Source organism: Schistocerca piceifrons, unplaced genomic scaffold (genome assembly GCF_021461385.2).
Source record: "Schistocerca piceifrons isolate TAMUIC-IGC-003096 unplaced genomic scaffold, iqSchPice1.1 HiC_scaffold_687, whole genome shotgun sequence".
Lineage (NCBI taxonomy): Eukaryota > Metazoa > Arthropoda > Insecta > Orthoptera > Acrididae > Schistocerca > Schistocerca piceifrons.
In genome coordinates, this window is record NW_025728934.1 from 23205 (window position 1) to 46674 (window position 23470).

At 51.1% G+C, this 23470-nt stretch overlaps 11 non-coding genes across 11 annotated transcripts; all 11 read left to right on the forward strand.

Annotated features, from left to right (window-relative positions):
- The first annotated feature begins 83 nt into the window (after positions 1 to 83).
- On the forward strand, positions 84 to 165 carry Trnal-uag. Its single transcript has one exon. It is a non-coding gene; the product is annotated as a tRNA-Leu (tRNA).
- Positions 166 to 4424: 4259 nt separating this feature from the next.
- On the forward strand, positions 4425 to 4496 carry Trnah-gug. Its single transcript has one exon. It is a non-coding gene; the product is annotated as a tRNA-His (tRNA).
- Positions 4497 to 5243: 747 nt separating this feature from the next.
- Positions 5244 to 5325, forward strand: Trnal-uag. Its single transcript has one exon. It is a non-coding gene; the product is annotated as a tRNA-Leu (tRNA).
- A 4256-nt stretch (positions 5326 to 9581) lies between these two features.
- Trnah-gug lies at positions 9582 to 9653 on the forward strand. Its single transcript has one exon. It is a non-coding gene; the product is annotated as a tRNA-His (tRNA).
- Positions 9654 to 10400: 747 nt separating this feature from the next.
- On the forward strand, positions 10401 to 10482 carry Trnal-uag. The gene has a single exon. It is a non-coding gene; the product is annotated as a tRNA-Leu (tRNA).
- Positions 10483 to 14743: 4261 nt separating this feature from the next.
- On the forward strand, positions 14744 to 14815 carry Trnah-gug. The gene has a single exon. It is a non-coding gene; the product is annotated as a tRNA-His (tRNA).
- Positions 14816 to 15562: 747 nt separating this feature from the next.
- Trnal-uag lies at positions 15563 to 15644 on the forward strand. Its single transcript has one exon. It is a non-coding gene; the product is annotated as a tRNA-Leu (tRNA).
- Positions 15645 to 19897: 4253 nt separating this feature from the next.
- Trnah-gug lies at positions 19898 to 19969 on the forward strand. Its single transcript has one exon. It is a non-coding gene; the product is annotated as a tRNA-His (tRNA).
- Positions 19970 to 21691: 1722 nt separating this feature from the next.
- On the forward strand, positions 21692 to 21763 carry Trnah-gug. Its single transcript has one exon. It is a non-coding gene; the product is annotated as a tRNA-His (tRNA).
- A 747-nt stretch (positions 21764 to 22510) lies between these two features.
- Trnal-uag lies at positions 22511 to 22592 on the forward strand. The gene has a single exon. It is a non-coding gene; the product is annotated as a tRNA-Leu (tRNA).
- A 445-nt stretch (positions 22593 to 23037) lies between these two features.
- Trnae-cuc lies at positions 23038 to 23109 on the forward strand. The gene has a single exon. It is a non-coding gene; the product is annotated as a tRNA-Glu (tRNA).
- Positions 23110 to 23470: the final 361 nt, after the last annotated feature.

Sequence of the window (23470 nt, forward strand, 5' to 3'; positions counted from 1 at the left end):
ATGGCACGGCGATTGCCAAGATACTTCCATTTCGAAGTGATCTTTGTAGTACAAACGAAACGTTTTGCCGCTGCTGATCCAACGGTAACGTGGCCGAGCGGTCTAAGGCGCTGGTTTTAGGCACCAGTCTCTCCGGAGGCGTGGGTTCGAATCCCACCGTTGCCACTTTTTACGTCTCATTTTTGTGCCGTTGCGGTGTGTCCTCGTGGGGTAGGACGCAGCTCTTGTGACGCGCGTGTTGTGTAGGTAGCGTGGCCGAGCGGTCTAAGGCGCTGGTTTCAGGCACCATTCTCTTCGGAGGCGTGGGTTCCAATCCCACAGCTGCCGAACGTGTAATGTTTCCTGTGTCGAAGGCAGATGCACTCATTGCCCGCAAAGGAAACAGCACAACAAGGCGTGAGCGTCTGCTTGGTGAATTGTCGTAGAACAGTGCGTGGTGCAACGACAGGATTTGTAGGCACCTTTTGCTCTCATCATTGCTGGCGTTCGTCTCCACGAAATGCGTCCGGAGCACGCCGTTCTATAACGCGAGAGAGTGGATTTTTTACAGTTGTCGTCAGTTAACCGTGGGCGGCTGCTGCGTTCGCTGGAAAGAGCACTGCCGTCGTTTGTCCGGTGTGGTCTAGTGGTGAGTTCCGCTTTAGACGCCGTGCAGTGTGGACGTGCCTAGTCTTCCGCTCCGCCGTGGCGTTACGTATAGTGGACTATCGTTGTTTACGTGTTGTGTTGCAACTTCTGTGAGTGTTTCTCCGTCGTTGTTTCGTACCTTGTGTTACTTTCTGTCCTTAGTTCAGTGTGTTGTGTGTAGCGGTTTCGACCGCCTATTTTGAAAATGTCGTCCCAGGTTATTCCTCGTCAGGCTACAGTTAGTTTTACTTTCGACAAGTCAACCCGCAATGTGCAACCTAGTTCCCTTGAGATTCATGATTGGTTGGTAGATACCTTTGGTGTTCATTCGGATCAGGTGCACACTGCTTATTTTGATACCGAACTGTATGTTTTCTTTGTTAAGTTCATGGACCCACTTCAGGTTGATAAAATTCTTTCTAAATATGGTCATCAAGTTCTGTTTCGGCATCGGGATGATTCTGTAAGTACCGTTCTGCTTTCCAATGCTTCCATCACGTATACCAATGTTCGTGTTTACAACCTTCCACCGGAGGTGGATAATGTCTATCTTAAGGAGGGTCTACAAAAGTATGGTGATGTAAAGAGCATTCGCCTTGAACGCTGGTCAAGCCAACATCGCCTGCAATGTTACAGTGGTATTCGTTCAGTCGAAATGCACATTAAGCAGAATATTCCATCTCACCTGCAGATCGGTGGATATCGTGTCCATGTAACATATAGTGGTCAGGTTGGCACCTGTTTTTTGTGCAATGAAAGTGGTCACGTGCGTACTGACTGTCCGCGGAGGGTTTTTGTTTTAAAAAATTCTCTCGAACAGCGTCGCAAGTTAACGGTCGCTGACCTCGTTGCAGGTGGTTCTGCTCTTGGTGTAGCACAGTCCAGTGGTAGTAGCGCCCCGCCACAGGTTTTGCGCACCCCTGACACAGAATTTCCTCCTTTGCGTGCTAAATCTGATGTTGTTCCGTCTGTCCCTCAGGTGGGTGTGCCACTTTTGAATAATAAGAGGCGTCGCCCACACGATGGAAATAGTACGGATGAGGATCTCCCTGAGATGCCCCAGTCCGAGCGACCGGCATCCTCCGAGCCACTGTGTACTGTAGCTGCTCCCTGCCCTCCTGAGGTAGCGGTTCCGGTGGCGGCTGCTGGCCCCCCTCCGGCCTCCGACGCAGCTTCTCTCGAGTCGGGTCGTCGGTCGGGCCTGTTGGCGCCGTCTTCCAAACCGACTTCGATGTCACAACAAATGGAGCCGCGACAACTTCCTGCTTCGCTGCCCCATACCTCTGCCAGCGGAGCTGCTCCGCTTCCTTCCAACTCTGCGGCCTCGGACCTTCCTGCTCACGTTTCGCCTCCGTGCAGTCCATGTTTGCCGGAAGCTAGTGCAGGTGTTGACCATTCCGATTCGTCGGATGTTTCCGCCGCGACCCCGGATCCCGCATGTGGACCGGCGCGGGTGGTGTCGGATACAGAACTTGACCCTCCTACGTCACCGGCGGCTGAAGCTCCCTTGCCCGTCAGCCGACGCAAGTTACGCGTTCAGCCGAACGTTAATGCTGTTCGTAAAAAACCGAAACGTAAGGGATCCGCGGAACGGGGTAGCAGTCCCCCTCCCTCGGATGCCTCCGTCACCCCTGGTATGGACTGTGACGCTGGTGCGTCGGTGTAGGTGATTTGTTTTCTCGCTTTTCTGTCTATGGTTCAAGCATACACCTTTCTTACCTTAAATGTTAACCGTATTGAGTCCGACGTTCGCATTGCCTCTTTGCGGCAGTTTATTTACGACGCCTGTGCGGACGTAGTGTTTTTGCAGGAAGTGTTGTTTTCTGATCTCTCTCAACCTGGATTTCAAACTGCTTTTAATGTCGCGCCGGAATATTCAACAGGAACTGCTCTTTTCTTTCGAGAGGGCATTCCTATTACTGACATTGAATTCCTTGACTCTGGCCGTGGGATTGGTTGTCGTCTTTTTGATCTCCGCCTCGTTGTTTTGTATGCCCCCTCTGGTTCGGGTCACACTGTGGCTCGATCGCGCTTTTATAAAGAAGAGCTTATTTATCTTTTGCGCCAGAGTCCTCGGAGTCTCCTGCTCGGAGGCGATTTTAATTGTGTTTTACGCCCTGCAGACCAGTCCCCCAATTTTAATTATTGCCGTGATTTACATGACTTAGTTCGTACGATGCACCTGCGTGATGTCTGGGAACACAAATATCCAACCCTGGTGAAATATACGTTTTTTACCGGGTCCTCATGCAGTAGACTCGACAGATTCTATTTATCTGATTTTTTATGTGATAAAATTCTTTCTGTCGATGTTATTCCTACTAGTTTTTCTGACCATTGTGCTTTTACTGCAACTGTAAATCTTAGTCGCCAACCTGCAAAACTTTATCGTTCCCAGTGGATGTTAAATGTTTCCCACCTTGCCGACAGTGCTATGGATGATGTTATAAGTGGCGTGTGGGAGCGATGTCTTCGCTCTGTCCCGCGATACCCCTCCTTGCTGGTTTGGTGGACTGCGTTTGCCAAGCCCAAGATTCGTCAGACTTTGATTTTCTACTGTGCTGCTAGGACGCGTGATTTTAAGAACACGTATGAATATTACTACTCTGTCCTGCGTGAACTATATGACGCGGCGGGTACCTCTCCACTGCGGATCCATGATGTTCGTCGTATTAAAGCCAAGCTCTTGAGCCTTAAACGACGACAGATGGATGGTCTGCGAGTTAAGTCGAAACCTCACTCTCTTGTTGAAGGTGAACTGACATCCTTGTACCACCTGCTACGGCATCAGACTCGTCGTCGTCGCTCCTTCATCTCTTCTCTTACGGTGGATGATGGGCGACAGCTTAGTGCACAGGAGGAAATGGTTCGTGCTCTTCATCAGTATTACACTAGTCTCTATTCTGCCGATGATTCTGGTGAGTCTCTTTCGGATGATGTCTTTGGGGATCTAACTGCGACGATCGCGCCTGACGCGAACGGCGAATTTCTCCGGGAGTTCCAGGTAGATGATGTTTTCGATTTTATTGCTCGCTCTCCGTCCAGTAAATCGCCGGGTCCAGACGGCCTGCCTAAAGAATTTTATCTCCGTTTTTGGCCTCTTTTGGGTGGCATTTTTACGCAGATTTTAAATGAGATTGTCAGAGGGATGGATGTGCCTGCCGATTTTAAAGTAGGGAAAATTGTTTTAATTCCGAAGTCCTCTGGTCGTTTATCTGCTGCCAATCTTCGTCCGCTCACATTGCTGAATTTTGACTATAAGACAGCTGCTAGAAAAAAAAAAGAAAAAAAAAAAAAAAAAAAAAAAAGTGGCTAGGATACCTGGCTATCACCCAGGAAAAAAAAAAAAAAAAGTGGCTAGGATACCTGGCTCTCACCCAGGAGGCCCGGGTTCGATTCCCGGTACCGGAATTGCGCGTTTTTGTTGCTCCTCCTATGCGACTTGTCTCGACTTTGCTCGACTGACGCTACGCTGACGCGTGCAGAAAGCTACGTTAAGTATGACTCGCGGCAACACCTGACGGCGAGAGAGATGCGGCGTCTATCCACTTGTTATCGAGCCACATACCGGTACCTGTAGTCAAGAGGCTTGGAGGACTGCAAGACATTGCCACGGAGGTGAATGCAGCTAACCACTGTAGTTAGAGTCCTGACAGCGCAGGCACGTTCATTTGCTCGTATACATGTGATGGAGACCGTGTCTGACACTGCTGTGGCGTACACCTTGGCCTAGGCTTTGCTGGGTATCGCCACTTGCATTGCAGCCAGCTGCCTTCGCGGGCGCCTCCGTGGCCATGGCCGTGATCGTCTAGTGGTTAGGACATTGCGTTGTGGCCGCAATAACCCAGGTTCGAATCCTGGTCACGGCAATTTTGAAAGTTTTGCCTTGCTGCCGTTGCAATGGCGAGTACTCGAAATGACAGTACTCTCTTGATTTTTTCACTCGTGTTCCGCAGGCCGCAGTTAGCACTACCACTTCATCCCCAACACGTAATGTCGCCTCCCAGAGCGCAGACGTCCGCTGCTCTCTGTAGTCGAAAAGGGCAGTCGTTTGAAGTGCGATGGATGAGCAGCCAGTCGCAGCAGAACAGGAAGCTGTGGCGTGCACTGTTTCTACAAATGCTAGGAACACTGGCGCACCAAGCAGCGCATGTAGCGTGGCCGAGCGCTTTAAGGCGCTGGTTTAAGGCACCAGTCTCTCTGTAGGCGCGGTTTCGAATCCCGTAGCTGCCGGGGGTTTTGATGTGATCGCGTTAACCTGCCGCTTTTCCTTCAAGTGTAACCTCCTTGAGCTCACATATGTTTGATACATGGAGCATTCTAGCTCCGCCTGACAGTTACAGCTACGATACTTTAGTGGTTAAGGAAAGCGCAGGTTCGAAACCTGGTCACGGCACGAAAACGTCTCTTGACGCTGTCTCCTTAACTGCGACAGCTACAGACAAGTGGCGTCGCTACCGTACGGCGGGCACGGCTTTTTCTTGCTGTGGATGGCCTAAAGAGACGCTTCCAGTGGGAGAGCAGTGGAAATACATGGCACGGCGATTGCCAAGATACTTCCATTTCGAAGTGATCTTTGTAGTACAAACGAAACGTTTTGCCGCTGCTGATCCAACGGTAACGTGGCCGAGCGGTCTAAGGCGCTGGTTTTAGGCACCAGTCTCTCCGGAGGCGTGGGTTCGAATCCCACCGTTGCCACTTTTTACGTCTCATTTTTGTGCCGTTGCGGTGTGTCCTCGTGGGGTAGGACGCAGCTCTTGTGACGCGCGTGTTGTGTAGGTAGCGTGGCCGAGCGGTCTAAGGCGCTGGTTTCAGGCACCATTCTCTTCGGAGGCGTGGGTTCCAATCCCACAGCTGCCGAACGTGTAATGTTTCCTGTGTCGAAGGCAGATGCACTCATTGCCCGCAAAGGAAACAACACAACAACGCGTGAGCGTCTGCTTGGTGAATTGTCGTAGAACAGTGCGTGGTGCAACGACAGGATTTGTAGGCACCTTTTGCTCTCATCATTGCTGGCGTTCGTCTCCACGAAATGCGTCCGGAGCACGCCGTTCTATAACGCGAGAGAGTGGATTTTTTACAGTTGTCGTCAGTTAACCGTGGGCGGCTGCTGCGTTCGCTGGAAAGAGCACTGCCGTCGTTTGTCCGGTGTGGTCTAGTGGTGAGTTCCGCTTTAGACGCCGTGCAGTGTGGACGTGCCTAGTCTTCCGCTCCGCCGTGGCGTTACGTATAGTGGACTATCGTTGTTTACGTGTTGTGTTGCAACTTCTGTGAGTGTTTCTCCGTCGTTGTTTCGTACCTTGTGTTACTTTCTGTCCTTAGTTCAGTGTGTTGTGTGTAGCGGTTTCGACCGCCTATTTTGAAAATGTCGTCCCAGGTTATTCCTCGTCAGGCTACAGTTAGTTTTACTTTCGACAAGTCAACCCGCAATGTGCAACCTAGTTCCCTTGAGATTCATGATTGGTTGGTAGATACCTTTGGTGTTCATTCGGATCAGGTGCACACTGCTTATTTTGATACCGAACTGTATGTTTTCTTTGTTAAGTTCATGGACCCACTTCAGGTTGATAAAATTCTTTCTAAATATGGTCATCAAGTTCTGTTTCGGCATCGGGATGATTCTGTAAGTACCGTTCTGCTTTCCAATGCTTCCATCACGTATACCAATGTTCGTGTTTACAACCTTCCACCGGAGGTGGATAATGTCTATCTTAAGGAGGGTCTACAAAAGTATGGTGATGTAAAGAGCATTCGCCTTGAACGCTGGTCAAGCCAACATCGCCTGCAATGTTACAGTGGTATTCGTTCAGTCGAAATGCACATTAAGCAGAATATTCCATCTCACCTGCAGATCGGTGGATATCGTGTCCATGTAACATATAGTGGTCAGGTTGGCACCTGTTTTTTGTGCAATGAAAGTGGTCACGTGCGTACTGACTGTCCGCGGAGGGTTTTTGTTTTAAAAAATTCTCTCGAACAGCGTCGCAAGTTAACGGTCGCTGACCTCGTTGCAGGTGGTTCTGCTCTTGGTGTAGCACAGTCCAGTGGTAGTAGCGCCCCGCCACAGGTTTTGCGCACCCCTGACACAGAATTTCCTCCTTTGCGTGCTAAATCTGATGTTGTTCCGTCTGTCCCTCAGGTGGGTGTGCCACTTTTGAATAATAAGAGGCGTCGCCCACACGATGGAAATAGTACGGATGAGGATCTCCCTGAGATGCCCCAGTCCGAGCGACCGGCATCCTCCGAGCCACTGTGTACTGTAGCTGCTCCCTGCCCTCCTGAGGTAGCGGTTCCGGTGGCGGCTGCTGGCCCCCCTCCGGCCTCCGACGCAGCTTCTCTCGAGTCGGGTCGTCGGTCGGGCCTGTTGGCGCCGTCTTCCAAACCGACTTCGATGTCACAACAAATGGAGCCGCGACAACTTCCTGCTTCGCTGCCCCATACCTCTGCCAGCGGAGCTGCTCCGCTTCCTTCCAACTCTGCGGCCTCGGACCTTCCTGCTCACGTTTCGCCTCCGTGCAGTCCATGTTTGCCGGAAGCTAGTGCAGGTGTTGACCATTCCGATTCGTCGGATGTTTCCGCCGCGACCCCGGATCCCGCATGTGGACCGGCGCGGGTGGTGTCGGATACAGAACTTGACCCTCCTACGTCACCGGCGGCTGAAGCTCCCTTGCCCGTCAGCCGACGCAAGTTACGCGTTCAGCCGAACGTTAATGCTGTTCGTAAAAAACCGAAACGTAAGGGATCCGCGGAACGGGGTAGCAGTCCCCCTCCCTCGGATGCCTCCGTCACCCCTGGTATGGACTGTGACGCTGGTGCGTCGGTGTAGGTGATTTGTTTTCTCGCTTTTCTGTCTATGGTTCAAGCATACACCTTTCTTACCTTAAATGTTAACCGTATTGAGTCCGACGTTCGCATTGCCTCTTTGCGGCAGTTTATTTACGACGCCTGTGCGGACGTAGTGTTTTTGCAGGAAGTGTTGTTTTCTGATCTCTCTCAACCTGGATTTCAAACTGCTTTTAATGTCGCGCCGGAATATTCAACAGGAACTGCTCTTTTCTTTCGAGAGGGCATTCCTATTACTGACATTGAATTCCTTGACTCTGGCCGTGGGATTGGTTGTCGTCTTTTTGATCTCCGCCTCGTTGTTTTGTATGCCCCCTCTGGTTCGGGTCACACTGTGGCTCGATCGCGCTTTTATAAAGAAGAGCTTATTTATCTTTTGCGCCAGAGTCCTCGGAGTCTCCTGCTCGGAGGCGATTTTAATTGTGTTTTACGCCCTGCAGACCAGTCCCCCAATTTTAATTATTGCCGTGATTTACATGACTTAGTTCGTACGATGCACCTGCGTGATGTCTGGGAACACAAATATCCAACCCTGGTGAAATATACGTTTTTTACCGGGTCCTCATGCAGTAGACTCGACAGATTCTATTTATCTGATTTTTTATGTGATAAAATTCTTTCTGTCGATGTTATTCCTACTAGTTTTTCTGACCATTGTGCTTTTACTGCAACTGTAAATCTTAGTCGCCAACCTGCAAAACTTTATCGTTCCCAGTGGATGTTAAATGTTTCCCACCTTGCCGACAGTGCTATGGATGATGTTATAAGTGGCGTGTGGGAGCGATGTCTTCGCTCTGTCCCGCGATACCCCTCCTTGCTGGTTTGGTGGACTGCGTTTGCCAAGCCCAAGATTCGTCAGACTTTGATTTTCTACTGTGCTGCTAGGACGCGTGATTTTAAGAACACGTATGAATATTACTACTCTGTCCTGCGTGAACTATATGACGCGGCGGGTACCTCTCCACTGCGGATCCATGATGTTCGTCGTATTAAAGCCAAGCTCTTGAGCCTTAAACGACGACAGATGGATGGTCTGCGAGTTAAGTCGAAACCTCACTCTCTTGTTGAAGGTGAACTGACATCCTTGTACCACCTGCTACGGCATCAGACTCGTCGTCGTCGCTCCTTCATCTCTTCTCTTACGGTGGATGATGGGCGACAGCTTAGTGCACAGGAGGAAATGGTTCGTGCTCTTCATCAGTATTACACTAGTCTCTATTCTGCCGATGATTCTGGTGAGTCTCTTTCGGATGATGTCTTTGGGGATCTAACTGCGACGATCGCGCCTGACGCGAACGGCGAATTTCTCCGGGAGTTCCAGGTAGATGATGTTTTCGATTTTATTGCTCGCTCTCCGTCCAGTAAATCGCCGGGTCCAGACGGCCTGCCTAAAGAATTTTATCTCCGTTTTTGGCCTCTTTTGGGTGGCATTTTTACGCAGATTTTAAATGAGATTGTCAGAGGGATGGATGTGCCTGCCGATTTTAAAGTAGGGAAAATTGTTTTAATTCCGAAGTCCTCTGGTCGTTTATCTGCTGCCAATCTTCGTCCGCTCACATTGCTGAATTTTGACTATAAGACAGCTGCTAGAAAAAAAAAAGAAAAAAAAAAAAAAAAAAAAAAAGTGGCTAGGATACCTGGCTATCACCCAGGAAAAAAAAAAAAAAGTGGCTAGGATACCTGGCTCTCACCCAGGAGGCCCGGGTTCGATTCCCGGTACCGGAATTGCGCGTTTTTGTTGCTCCTCCTATGCGACTTGTCTCGACTTTGCTCGACTGACGCTACGCTGACGCGTGCAGAAAGCTACGTTAAGTATGACTCGCGGCAACACCTGACGGCGAGAGAGATGCGGCGTCTATCCACTTGTTATCGAGCCACATACCGGTACCTGTAGTCAAGAGGCTTGGAGGACTGCAAGACATTGCCACGGAGGTGAATGCAGCTAACCACTGTAGTTAGAGTCCTGACAGCGCAGGCACGTTCATTTGCTCGTATACATGTGATGGAGACCGTGTCTGACACTGCTGTGGCGTACACCTTGGCCTAGGCTTTGCTGGGTATCGCCACTTGCATTGCAGCCAGCTGCCTTCGCGGGCGCCTCCGTGGCCATGGCCGTGATCGTCTAGTGGTTAGGACATTGCGTTGTGGCCGCAATAACCCAGGTTCGAATCCTGGTCACGGCAATTTTGAAAGTTTTGCCTTGCTGCCGTTGCAATGGCGAGTACTCGAAATGACAGTACTCTCTTGATTTTTTCACTCGTGTTCCGCAGGCCGCAGTTAGCACTACCACTTCATCCCCAACACGTAATGTCGCCTCCCAGAGCGCAGACGTCCGCTGCTCTCTGTAGTCGAAAAGGGCAGTCGTTTGAAGTGCGATGGATGAGCAGCCAGTCCCAGCAGAACAGGAAGCTGTGGCGTGCACTGTTTCTACAAATGCTAGGAACACTGGCGCACCAAGCAGCGCATGTAGCGTGGCCGAGCGCTTTAAGGCGCTGGTTTAAGGCACCAGTCTCTCTGTAGGCGCGGTTTCGAATCCCGTAGCTGCCGGGGGTTTTGATGTGATCGCGTTAACCTGCCGCTTTTCCTTCAAGTGTAACCTCCTTGAGCTCACATATGTTTGATACATGGAGCATTCTAGCTCCGCCTGACAGTTACAGCTACGATACTTTAGTGGTTAAGGAAAGCGCAGGTTCGAAACCTGGTCACGGCACGAAAACGTCTCTTGACGCTGTCTCCTTAACTGCGACAGCTACAGACAAGTGGCGTCGCTACCGTACGGCGGGCACGGCTTTTTCTTGCTGTGGATGGCCTAAAGAGACGCTTCCAGTGGGAGAGCAGTGGAAATACATGGCACGGCGATTGCCAAGATACTTCCATTTCGAAGTGATCTTTGTAGTACAAACGAAACGTTTTGCCGCTGCTGATCCAACGGTAACGTGGCCGAGCGGTCTAAGGCGCTGGTTTTAGGCACCAGTCTCTCCGGAGGCGTGGGTTCGAATCCCACCGTTGCCACTTTTTACGTCTCATTTTTGTGCCGTTGCGGTGTGTCCTCGTGGGGTAGGACGCAGCTCTTGTGACGCGCGTGTTGTGTAGGTAGCGTGGCCGAGCGGTCTAAGGCGCTGGTTTCAGGCACCATTCTCTTCGGAGGCGTGGGTTCCAATCCCACAGCTGCCGAACGTGTAATGTTTCCTGTGTCGAAGGCAGATGCACTCATTGCCCGCAAAGGAAACAGCACAACAAGGCGTGAGCGTCTGCTTGGTGAATTGTCGTAGAACAGTGCGTGGTGCAACGACAGGATTTGTAGGCACCTTTTGCTCTCATCATTGCTGGCGTTCGTCTCCACGAAATGCGTCCGGAGCACGCCGTTCTATAACGCGAGAGAGTGGATTTTTTACAGTTGTCGTCAGTTAACCGTGGGCGGCTGCTGCGTTCGCTGGAAAGAGCACTGCCGTCGTTTGTCCGGTGTGGTCTAGTGGTGAGTTCCGCTTTAGACGCCGTGCAGTGTGGACGTGCCTAGTCTTCCGCTCCGCCGTGGCGTTACGTATAGTGGACTATCGTTGTTTACGTGTTGTGTTGCAACTTCTGTGAGTGTTTCTCCGTCGTTGTTTCGTACCTTGTGTTACTTTCTGTCCTTAGTTCAGTGTGTTGTGTGTAGCGGTTTCGACCGCCTATTTTGAAAATGTCGTCCCAGGTTATTCCTCGTCAGGCTACAGTTAGTTTTACTTTCGACAAGTCAACCCGCAATGTGCAACCTAGTTCCCTTGAGATTCATGATTGGTTGGTAGATACCTTTGGTGTTCATTCGGATCAGGTGCACACTGCTTATTTTGATACCGAACTGTATGTTTTCTTTGTTAAGTTCATGGACCCACTTCAGGTTGATAAAATTCTTTCTAAATATGGTCATCAAGTTCTGTTTCGGCATCGGGATGATTCTGTAAGTACCGTTCTGCTTTCCAATGCTTCCATCACGTATACCAATGTTCGTGTTTACAACCTTCCACCGGAGGTGGATAATGTCTATCTTAAGGAGGGTCTACAAAAGTATGGTGATGTAAAGAGCATTCGCCTTGAACGCTGGTCAAGCCAACATCGCCTGCAATGTTACAGTGGTATTCGTTCAGTCGAAATGCACATTAAGCAGAATATTCCATCTCACCTGCAGATCGGTGGATATCGTGTCCATGTAACATATAGTGGTCAGGTTGGCACCTGTTTTTTGTGCAATGAAAGTGGTCACGTGCGTACTGACTGTCCGCGGAGGGTTTTTGTTTTAAAAAATTCTCTCGAACAGCGTCGCAAGTTAACGGTCGCTGACCTCGTTGCAGGTGGTTCTGCTCTTGGTGTAGCACAGTCCAGTGGTAGTAGCGCCCCGCCACAGGTTTTGCGCACCCCTGACACAGAATTTCCTCCTTTGCGTGCTAAATCTGATGTTGTTCCGTCTGTCCCTCAGGTGGGTGTGCCACTTTTGAATAATAAGAGGCGTCGCCCACACGATGGAAATAGTACGGATGAGGATCTCCCTGAGATGCCCCAGTCCGAGCGACCGGCATCCTCCGAGCCACTGTGTACTGTAGCTGCTCCCTGCCCTCCTGAGGTAGCGGTTCCGGTGGCGGCTGCTGGCCCCCCTCCGGCCTCCGACGCAGCTTCTCTCGAGTCGGGTCGTCGGTCGGGCCTGTTGGCGCCGTCTTCCAAACCGACTTCGATGTCACAACAAATGGAGCCGCGACAACTTCCTGCTTCGCTGCCCCATACCTCTGCCAGCGGAGCTGCTCCGCTTCCTTCCAACTCTGCGGCCTCGGACCTTCCTGCTCACGTTTCGCCTCCGTGCAGTCCATGTTTGCCGGAAGCTAGTGCAGGTGTTGACCATTCCGATTCGTCGGATGTTTCCGCCGCGACCCCGGATCCCGCATGTGGACCGGCGCGGGTGGTGTCGGATACAGAACTTGACCCTCCTACGTCACCGGCGGCTGAAGCTCCCTTGCCCGTCAGCCGACGCAAGTTACGCGTTCAGCCGAACGTTAATGCTGTTCGTAAAAAACCGAAACGTAAGGGATCCGCGGAACGGGGTAGCAGTCCCCCTCCCTCGGATGCCTCCGTCACCCCTGGTATGGACTGTGACGCTGGTGCGTCGGTGTAGGTGATTTGTTTTCTCGCTTTTCTGTCTATGGTTCAAGCATACACCTTTCTTACCTTAAATGTTAACCGTATTGAGTCCGACGTTCGCATTGCCTCTTTGCGGCAGTTTATTTACGACGCCTGTGCGGACGTAGTGTTTTTGCAGGAAGTGTTGTTTTCTGATCTCTCTCAACCTGGATTTCAAACTGCTTTTAATGTCGCGCCGGAATATTCAACAGGAACTGCTCTTTTCTTTCGAGAGGGCATTCCTATTACTGACATTGAATTCCTTGACTCTGGCCGTGGGATTGGTTGTCGTCTTTTTGATCTCCGCCTCGTTGTTTTGTATGCCCCCTCTGGTTCGGGTCACACTGTGGCTCGATCGCGCTTTTATAAAGAAGAGCTTATTTATCTTTTGCGCCAGAGTCCTCGGAGTCTCCTGCTCGGAGGCGATTTTAATTGTGTTTTACGCCCTGCAGACCAGTCCCCCAATTTTAATTATTGCCGTGATTTACATGACTTAGTTCGTACGATGCACCTGCGTGATGTCTGGGAACACAAATATCCAACCCTGGTGAAATATACGTTTTTTACCGGGTCCTCATGCAGTAGACTCGACAGATTCTATTTATCTGATTTTTTATGTGATAAAATTCTTTCTGTCGATGTTATTCCTACTAGTTTTTCTGACCATTGTGCTTTTACTGCAACTGTAAATCTTAGTCGCCAACCTGCAAAACTTTATCGTTCCCAGTGGATGTTAAATGTTTCCCACCTTGCCGACAGTGCTATGGATGATGTTATAAGTGGCGTGTGGGAGCGATGTCTTCGCTCTGTCCCGCGATACCCCTCCTTGCTGGTTTGGTGGACTGCGTTTGCCAAGCCCAAGATTCGTCAGACTTTGATTTTCTACTGTGCTGCTAGGACGCGTGATTTTAAGAACACGTATGAATATTACTACTCTGTCCTGCGTGAACTATATGACGCGGCGGGTACCTCTCCACTGCGGATCCATGATGTTCGTCGTATTAAAGCCAAGCTCTTGAGCCTTAAACGACGACAGATGGATGGTCTGCGAGTTAAGTCGAAACCTCACTCTCTTGTTGAAGGTGAACTGACATCCTTGTACCACCTGCTACGGCATCAGACTCGTCGTCGTCGCTCCTTCATCTCTTCTCTTACGGTGGATGATGGGCGACAGCTTAGTGCACAGGAGGAAATGGTTCGTGCTCTTCATCAGTATTACACTAGTCTCTATTCTGCCGATGATTCTGGTGAGTCTCTTTCGGATGATGTCTTTGGGGATCTAACTGCGACGATCGCGCCTGACGCGAACGGCGAATTTCTCCGGGAGTTCCAGGTAGATGATGTTTTCGATTTTATTGCTCGCTCTCCGTCCAGTAAATCGCCGGGTCCAGACGGCCTGCCTAAAGAATTTTATCTCCGTTTTTGGCCTCTTTTGGGTGGCATTTTTACGCAGATTTTAAATGAGATTGTCAGAGGGATGGATGTGCCTGCCGATTTTAAAGTAGGGAAAATTGTTTTAATTCCGAAGTCCTCTGGTCGTTTATCTGCTGCCAATCTTCGTCCGCTCACATTGCTGAATTTTGACTATAAGACAGCTGCTAGAAAAAAAAAAGAAAAAAAAAAAAAAAAAAAAAAAAAAGTGGCTAGGATACCTGGCTATCACCCAGGAAAAAAAAAAAAAAAAGTGGCTAGGATACCTGGCTCTCACCCAGGAGGCCCGGGTTCGATTCCCGGTACCGGAATTGCGCGTTTTTGTTGCTCCTCCTATGCGACTTGTCTCGACTTTGCTCGACTGACGCTACGCTGACGCGTGCAGAAAGCTACGTTAAGTATGACTCGCGGCAACACCTGACGGCGAGAGAGATGCGGCGTCTATCCACTTGTTATCGAGCCACATACCGGTACCTGTAGTCAAGAGGCTTGGAGGACTGCAAGACATTGCCACGGAGGTGAATGCAGCTAACCACTGTAGTTAGAGTCCTGACAGCGCAGGCACGTTCATTTGCTCGTATACATGTGATGGAGACCGTGTCTGACACTGCTGTGGCGTACACCTTGGCCTAGGCTTTGCTGGGTATCGCCACTTGCATTGCAGCCAGCTGCCTTCGCGGGCGCCTCCGTGGCCATGGCCGTGATCGTCTAGTGGTTAGGACATTGCGTTGTGGCCGCAATAACCCAGGTTCGAATCCTGGTCACGGCAATTTTGAAAGTTTTGCCTTGCTGCCGTTGCAATGGCGAGTACTCGAAATGACAGTACTCTCTTGATTTTTTCACTCGTGTTCCGCAGGCCGCAGTTAGCACTACCACTTCATCCCCAACACGTAATGTCGCCTCCCAGAGCGCAGACGTCCGCTGCTCTCTGTAGTCGAAAAGGGCAGTCGTTTGAAGTGCGATGGATGAGCAGCCAGTCGCAGCAGAACAGGAAGCTGTGGCGTGCACTGTTTCTACAAATGCTAGGAACACTGGCGCACCAAGCAGCGCATGTAGCGTGGCCGAGCGCTTTAAGGCGCTGGTTTAAGGCACCAGTCTCTCTGTAGGCGCGGTTTCGAATCCCGTAGCTGCCGGGGGTTTTGATGTGATCGCGTTAACCTGCCGCTTTTCCTTCAAGTGTAACCTCCTTGAGCTCACATATGTTTGATACATGGAGCATTCTAGCTCCGCCTGACAGTTACAGCTACGATACTTTAGTGGTTAAGGAAAGCGCAGGTTCGAAACCTGGTCACGGCACGAAAACGTCTCTTGACGCTGTCTCCTTAACTGCGACAGCTACAGACAAGTGGCGTCGCTACCGTACGGCGGGCACGGCTTTTTCTTGCTGTGGATGGCCTAAAGAGACGCTTCCAGTGGGAGAGCAGTGGAAATACATGGCACGGCGATTGCCAAGATACTTCCATTTCGAAGTGATCTTTGTAGTACAAACGAAACGTTTTGCCGCTGCTGATCCAACGGTAACGTGGCCGAGCGGTCTAAGGCGCTGGTTTTAGGCACCAGTCTCTCCGGAGGCGTGGGTTCGAATCCCACCGTTGCCACTTTTTACGTCTCATTTTTGTGCCGTTGCGGTGTGTCCTCGTGGGGTAGGACGCAGCTCTTGTGACGCGCGTGTTGTGTAGGTAGCGTGGCCGAGCGGTCTAAGGCGCTGGTTTCAGGCACCATTCTCTTCGGAGGCGTGGGTTCCAATCCCACAGCTGCCGAACGTGTAATGTTTCCTGTGTCGAAGGCAGATGCACTCATTGCCCGCAAAGGAAACAGCACAACAAGGCGTGAGCGTCTGCTTGGTGAATTGTCGTAGAACAGTGCGTGGTGCAACGACAGGATTTGTAGGCACCTTTTGCTCTCATCATTGCTGGCGTTCGTCTCCACGAAATGCGTCCGGAGCACGCCGTTCTATAACGCGAGAGAGTGGATTTTTTACAGTTGTCGTCAGTTAACCGTGGGCGGCTGCTGCGTTCGCTGGAAAGAGCACTGCCGTCGTTTGTCCGGTGTGGTCTAGTGGTGAGTTCCGCTTTAGACGCCGTGCAGTGTGGACGTGCCTAGTCTTCCGCTCCGCCGTGGCGTTACGTATAGTGGACTATCGTTGTTTACGTGTTGTGTTGCAACTTCTGTGGGTGTTTCTCCGTCGTTGTTTCGTACCTTGTGTTACTTTCTGTCCTTAGTTCAGTGTGTTGTGTGTAGCGGTTTCGACCGCCTATTTTGAAAATGTCGTCCCAGGTTATTCCTCGTCAGGCTACAGTTAGTTTTACTTTCGACAAGTCAACCCGCAATGTGCAACCTAGTTCCCTTGAGATTCATGATTGGTTGGTAGATACCTTTGGTGTTCATTCGGATCAGGTGCACACTGCTTATTTTGATACCGAACTGTATGTTTTCTTTGTTAAGTTCATGGACCCACTTCAGGTTGATAAAATTCTTTCTAAATATGGTCATCAAGTTCTGTTTCGGCATCGGGATGATTCTGTAAGTACCGTTCTGCTTTCCAATGCTTCCATCACGTATACCAATGTTCGTGTTTACAACCTTCCACCGGAGGTGGATAATGTCTATCTTAAGGAGGGTCTACAAAAGTATGGTGATGTAAAGAGCATTCGCCTTGAACGCTGGTCAAGCCAACATCGCCTGCAATGTTACAGTGGTATTCGTTCAGTCGAAATGCACATTAAGCAGAATATTCCATCTCACCTGCAGATCGGTGGATATCGTGTCCATGTAACATATAGTGGTCAGGTTGGCACCTGTTTTTTGTGCAATGAAAGTGGTCACGTGCGTACTGACTGTCCGCGGAGGGTTTTTGTTTTAAAAAATTCTCTCGAACAGCGTCGCAAGTTAACGGTCGCTGACCTCGTTGCAGGTGGTTCTGCTCTTGGTGTAGCACAGTCCAGTGGTAGTAGCGCCCCGCCACAGGTTTTGCGCACCCCTGACACAGAATTTCCTCCTTTGCGTGCTAAATCTGATGTTGTTCCGTCTGTCCCTCAGGTGGGTGTGCCACTTTTGAATAATAAGAGGCGTCGCCCACACGATGGAAATAGTACGGATGAGGATCTCCCTGAGATGCCCCAGTCCGAGCGACCGGCATCCTCCGAGCCACTGTGTACTGTAGCTGCTCCCTGCCCTCCTGAGGTAGCGGTTCCGGTGGCGGCTGCTGGCCCCCCTCCGGCCTCCGACGCAGCTTCTCTCGAGTCGGGTCGTCGGTCGGGCCTGTTGGCGCCGTCTTCCAAACCGACTTCGATGTCACAACAAGTGGAGCCGCGACAACTTCCTGCTTCGCTGCCCCATACCTCTGCCAGCGGAGCTGCTCCGCTTCCTTCCAACTCTGCGGCCTCGGACCTTCCTGCTCACGTTTCGCCTCCGTGCAGTCCATGTTTGCCGGAAGCTAGTGCAGGTGTTGACCATTCCGATTCGTCGGATGTTTCCGCCGCGACCCCGGATCCCGCATGTGGACCGGCGCGGGTGGTGTCGGATACAGAACTTGACCCTCCTACGTCACCGGCGGCTGAAGCTCCCTTGCCCGTCAGCCGACGCAAGTTACGCGTTCAGCCGAACGTTAATGCTGTTCGTAAAAAACCGAAACGTAAGGGATCCGCGGAACGGGGTAGCAGTCCCCCTCCCTCGGATGCCTCCGTCACCCCTGGTATGGACTGTGACGCTGGTGCGTCGGTGTAGGTGATTTGTTTTCTCGCTTTTCTGTCTATGGTTCAAGCATACACCTTTCTTACCTTAAATGTTAACCGTATTGAGTCCGACGTTCGCATTGCCTCTTTGCGGCAGTTTATTTACGACGCCTGTGCGGACGTAGTGTTTTTGCAGGAAGTGTTGTTTTCTGATCTCTCTCAACCTGGATTTCAAACTGCTTTTAATGTCGCGCCGGAATATTCAACAGGAACTGCTCTTTTCTTTCGAGAGGGCATTCCTATTACTGACATTGAATTCCTTGACTCTGGCCGTGGGATTGGTTGTCGTCTTTTTGATCTCCGCCTCGTTGTTTTGTATGCCCCCTCTGGTTCGGGTCACACTGTGGCTCGATCGCGCTTTTATAAAGAAGAGCTTATTTATCTTTTGCGCCAGAGTCCTCGGAGTCTCCTGCTCGGAGGCGATTTTAATTGTGTTTTACGCCCTGCAGACCAGTCCCCCAATTTTAATTATTGCCGTGATTTACATGACTTAGTTCGTACGATGCACCTGCGTGATGTCTGGGAACACAAATATCCAACCCTGGTGAAATATACGTTTTTTACCGGGTCCTCATGCAGTAGACTCGACGGATTCTATTTATCTGATTTTTTATGTGATAAAATTCTTTCTGTCGATGTTATTCCTACTAGTTTTTCTGACCATTGTGCTTTTACTGCAACTGTAAATCTTAGTCGCCAACCTGCAAAACTTTATCGTTCCCAGTGGATGTTAAATGTTTCCCACCTTGCCGACAGTGCTATGGATGATGTTATAAGTGGCGTGTGGGAGCGATGTCTTCGCTCTGTCCCGCGATACCCCTCCTTGCTGGTTTGGTGGACTGCGTTTGCCAAGCCCAAGATTCGTCAGACTTTGATTTTCTACTGTGCTGCTAGGACGCGTGATTTTAAGAACACGTATGAATATTACTACTCTGTCCTGCGTGAACTATATGACGCGGCGGGTACCTCTCCACTGCGGATCCATGATGTTCGTCGTATTAAAGCCAAGCTCTTGAGCCTTAAACGACGACAGATGGATGGTCTGCGAGTTAAGTCGAAACCTCACTCTCTTGTTGAAGGTGAACTGACATCCTTGTACCACCTGCTACGGCATCAGACTCGTCGTCGTCGCTCCTTCATCTCTTCTCTTACGGTGGATGATGGGCGACAGCTTAGTGCACAGGAGGAAATGGTTCGTGCTCTTCATCAGTATTACACTAGTCTCTATTCTGCCGATGATTCTGGTGAGTCTCTTTCGGATGATGTCTTTGGGGATCTAACTGCGACGATCGCGCCTGACGCGAACGGCGAATTTCTCCGGGAGTTCCAGGTAGATGATGTTTTCGATTTTATTGCTCGCTCTCCGTCCAGTAAATCGCCGGGTCCAGACGGCCTGCCTAAAGAATTTTATCTCCGTTTTTGGCCTCTTTTGGGTGGCATTTTTACGCAGATTTTAAATGAGATTGTCAGAGGGATGGATGTGCCTGCCGATTTTAAAGTAGGGAAAATTGTTTTAATTCCGAAGTCCTCTGGTCGTTTATCTGCTGCCAATCTTCGTCCGCTCACATTGCTGAATTTTGACTATAAGACAGCTGCTAGAAAAAAAAAAGAAAAAAAAAAAAAAAAAAGTGGCTAGGATACCTGGCTATCACCCAGGAAAAAAAAAAAAAAAAGTGGCTAGGATACCTGGCTCTCACCCAGGAGGCCCGGGTTCGATTCCCGGTACCGGAATTGCGCGTTTTTGTTGCTCCTCCTATGCGACTTGTCTCGACTTTGCTCGACTGACGCTACGCTGACGCGTGCAGAAAGCTACGTTAAGTATGACTCGCGGCAACACCTGACGGCGAGAGAGATGCGGCGTCTATCCACTTGTTATCGAGCCACATACCGGTACCTGTAGTCAAGAGGCTTGGAGGACTGCAAGACATTGCCACGGAGGTGAATGCAGCTAACCACTGTAGTTAGAGTCCTGACAGCGCAGGCACGTTCATTTGCTCGTATACATGTGATGGAGACCGTGTCTGACACTGCTGTGGCGTACACCTTGGCCTAGGCTTTGCTGGGTATCGCCACTTGCATTGCAGCCAGCTGCCTTCGCGGGCGCCTCCGTGGCCATGGCCGTGATCGTCTAGTGGTTAGGACATTGCGTTGTGGCCGCAATAACCCAGGTTCGAATCCTGGTCACGGCAATTTTGAAAGTTTTGCCTTGCTGCCGTTGCAATGGCGAGTACTCGAAATGACAGTACTCTCTTGATTTTTTCACTCGTGTTCCGCAGGCCGCAGTTAGCACTACCACTTCATCCCCAACACGTAATGTCGCCTCCCAGAGCGCAGACGTCCGCTGCTCTCTGTAGTCGAAAAGGGCAGTCGTTTGAAGTGCGATGGATGAGCAGCCAGTCCCAGCAGAACAGGAAGCTGTGGCGTGCACTGTTTCTACAAATGCTAGGAACACTGGCGCACCAAGCAGCGCATGTAGCGTGGCCGAGCGCTTTAAGACGCTGGTTTAAGGCACCAGTCTCTCTGTAGGCGCGGTTTCGAATCCCGTAGCTGCGGGGGGTTTTGATGTGATCGCGTTAACCTGCCGCTTTTCCTTCAAGTGTAACCTCCTTGAGCTCACATATGTTTGATACATGGAGCATTCTAGCTCCGCCTGACAGTTACAGCTACGATACTTTAGTGGTTAAGGAAAGCGCAGGTTCGAAACCTGGTCACGGCACGAAAACGTCTCTTGACGCTGTCTCCTTAACTGCGACAGCTACAGACAAGTGGCGTCGCTACCGTACGGCGGGCACGGCTTTTTCTTGCTGTGGATGGCCTAAAGAGACGCTTCCAGTGGGAGAGCAGTGGAAATACATGGCACGGCGATTGCCAAGATACTTCCATTTCGAAGTGATCTTTGTAGTACAAAGGAAACGTTTTGCCGCTGCTGATCCAACGGTAACGTGGCCGAGCGGTCTAAGGCGCTGGTTTTAGGCACCAGTCTCTCCGGAGGCATGGGTTCGAATCCCACCCTTGACACTTTTTACGTCTCATTTTTGTGCCGTTGCGGTGTGTTCTCGTGGGGTAGGACGCAGCTCTTGTGACGCGCGTGTTGTGTAGGTAGCGTGGCCGACCGGTCTAAGGCGCTGGTTTCAGACACCATTCTCTTCGGAGGCGTGGGTTACAATCCCACAGCTGCCGAACGTGTAATGTTTCCTGTGTCGAAGGCAGATGCACTCATTGCCCGCAAAGGAAACAGCACAACAAGGCGTGAGCGTCTGCTTGGTGAATTGTCGTAGAACAGTGCGTGGTGCAACGACAGGATTTGTAGGCACCGTTTGCTCTCATCATTGCTGGCGTTCGTCTCCACGAAATGCGTCCGGAGCACGCCGTTCTATAACGCGAGAGAGTGGATTTTTTACAGTTGTCGTCAGTTAACCGTGGGCGGCTGCTGCGTTCGCTGGAAGGAGCACTGCCGTCGTTATCCGGTGTGGTCTAGTGGCTAGGGTACCTGGATCTCACCCAGGAGGCCACGCTTCGGTTCCCGATACCGGAATTGCGCGTTTTTGTAGCTCCTCTTATTCGACTTTACTCGACTGACGCTACGCTGACGCGTGCAGAAAGCTACGTTAAGTATGACTCGCGGCAACACCTGACGGCGAGAGAGATGCGGCGTCTATCCACTTGTTATCGAGCCACATACCGGTACCTGTAGTCAAGAGGCTTGGAGGACTGCAAGACATTGCCACGGAGGTGAATGCAGCTAACCACTGTAGTTAGAGTCCTGACAGCGCAGGCACGTTCATTTGCTCGTATACATGTGATGGAGACCGTGTCTGACACTGCTGTGGCGTACACCTTGGCCTAGGCTTTGCTGGGTATCGCCACTTGCATTGCAGCCAGCTGCCTTCGCGGGCGCCTCCGTGGCCATGGCCGTGATCGTCTAGTGGTTAGGACATTGCGTTGTGGCCGCAATAACCCAGGTTCGAATCCTGGTCACGGCAATTTTGAAAGTTTTGCCTTGCTGCCGTTGCAATGGCGAGTACTCGAAATGACAGTACTCTCTTGATTTTTTCACTCGTGTTCCGCAGGCCGCAGTTAGCACTACCACTTCATCCCCAACACGTAATGTCGCCTCCCAGAGCGCAGACGTCCGCTGCTCTCTGTAGTCGAAAAGGGCAGTCGTTTGAAGTGCGATGGATGAGCAGCCAGTCGCAGCAGAACAGGAAGCTGTGGCGTGCACTGTTTCTACAAATGCTAGGAACACTGGCGCACCAAGCAGCGCATGTAGCGTGGCCGAGCGCTTTAAGGCGCTGGTTTAAGGCACCAGTCTCTCTGTAGGCGCGGTTTCGAATCCCGTAGCTGCCGGGGGTTTTGATGTGATCGCGTTAACCTGCCGCTTTTCCTTCAAGTGTAACCTCCTTGAGCTCACATATGTTTGATACATGGAGCATTCTAACTCCGTCTGACAGTTACAGCTACGATACTTTAGTGGTTAAGGAAAGCCCAGGTTCGAAACCTGGTCACGGCACGAAAACGTCTCTTGACGCTGTCTCCTTAACTGCGACAGCGACAGACAAGTGGCGTCGCTACCATACGGCGGGCACGGCTTTTTCTTGCTGTGGATGGCCTAAAGAGACGCTTCCAGTGGGAGAGCAGTGGAAATACATGGCACGGCGATTGCCAAGATACTTCCATTTCGAAGTGATCTTTGTAGTACAAACGAAACGTTTTGCCGCTGCTGGTCCAACGGTAACGTGGCCGAGAGGTCTAAGGCGCTGGTTTTAGGCACCAGTCTCTCCGGAGGCGTGGGTTCGAATCCCACCGTTGCCACTTTTTACGTCTCATTTTTGTGCCGTTGCGGTGTGTTCTCGTGGGGTAGGACGCAGCTCTTGTGACGCGCGTGTTGTGTAGGTAGCGTGGCCGAGCGGTCTAAGGCGCTGGTTTCAGGCACCATTCTCTTCGGAGGCGTGGGTTCCAATCCCACAGCTGCCGAACGTGTAATGTTTCCTGTGTCGAAGGCAGATGCACTCATTGCCCGCAAAGGAAACAACACAACAACGCGTGAGCGTCTGCTTGGTGAATTGTCGTAGAACAGTGCGTGGTGCAACGACAGGATTTGTAGGCACCTTTTGCTCTCATCATTGCTGGCGTTCGTCTCCACGAAATGCGTCCGGAGCACGCCGTTCTATAACGCGAGAGAGTGGATTTTTTACAGTTGTCGTCAGTTAACCGTGGGCGGCTGCTGCGTTCGCTGGAAAGAGCACTTCCGTCGTTATCCGGTTTGGTCTAGTGGCTAGGATACCTGGCTCTCAACGAGGAGGCCCGGGTTCGATTCCCGGTACCGGACTTGCGCGTTTTTCTTGCTCCTCCTATGCGACTTGTCTCGACTTTGCTCGACTGACGCTACGCTGACGCGTGCAGAAAGCTACGTTAAGTATGACTCGCGGCAACACCTGACGGCGAGAGAGATGCGGCGTCTATCCACTTGTTATCGAGCCACATACCGGTACCTGTAGTCAAGAGGCTTGGAGGACTGCAAGACATTGCCACGGAGGTGAATGCAGCTAACCACTGTAGTTAGAGTCCTGACAGCGCAGGCACGTTCATTTGCTCGTATACATGTGATGGAGACCGTGTCTGACACTGCTGTGGCGTACACCTTGGCCTAGGCTTTGCTGGGTATCGCCACTTGCATTGCAGCCAGCTGC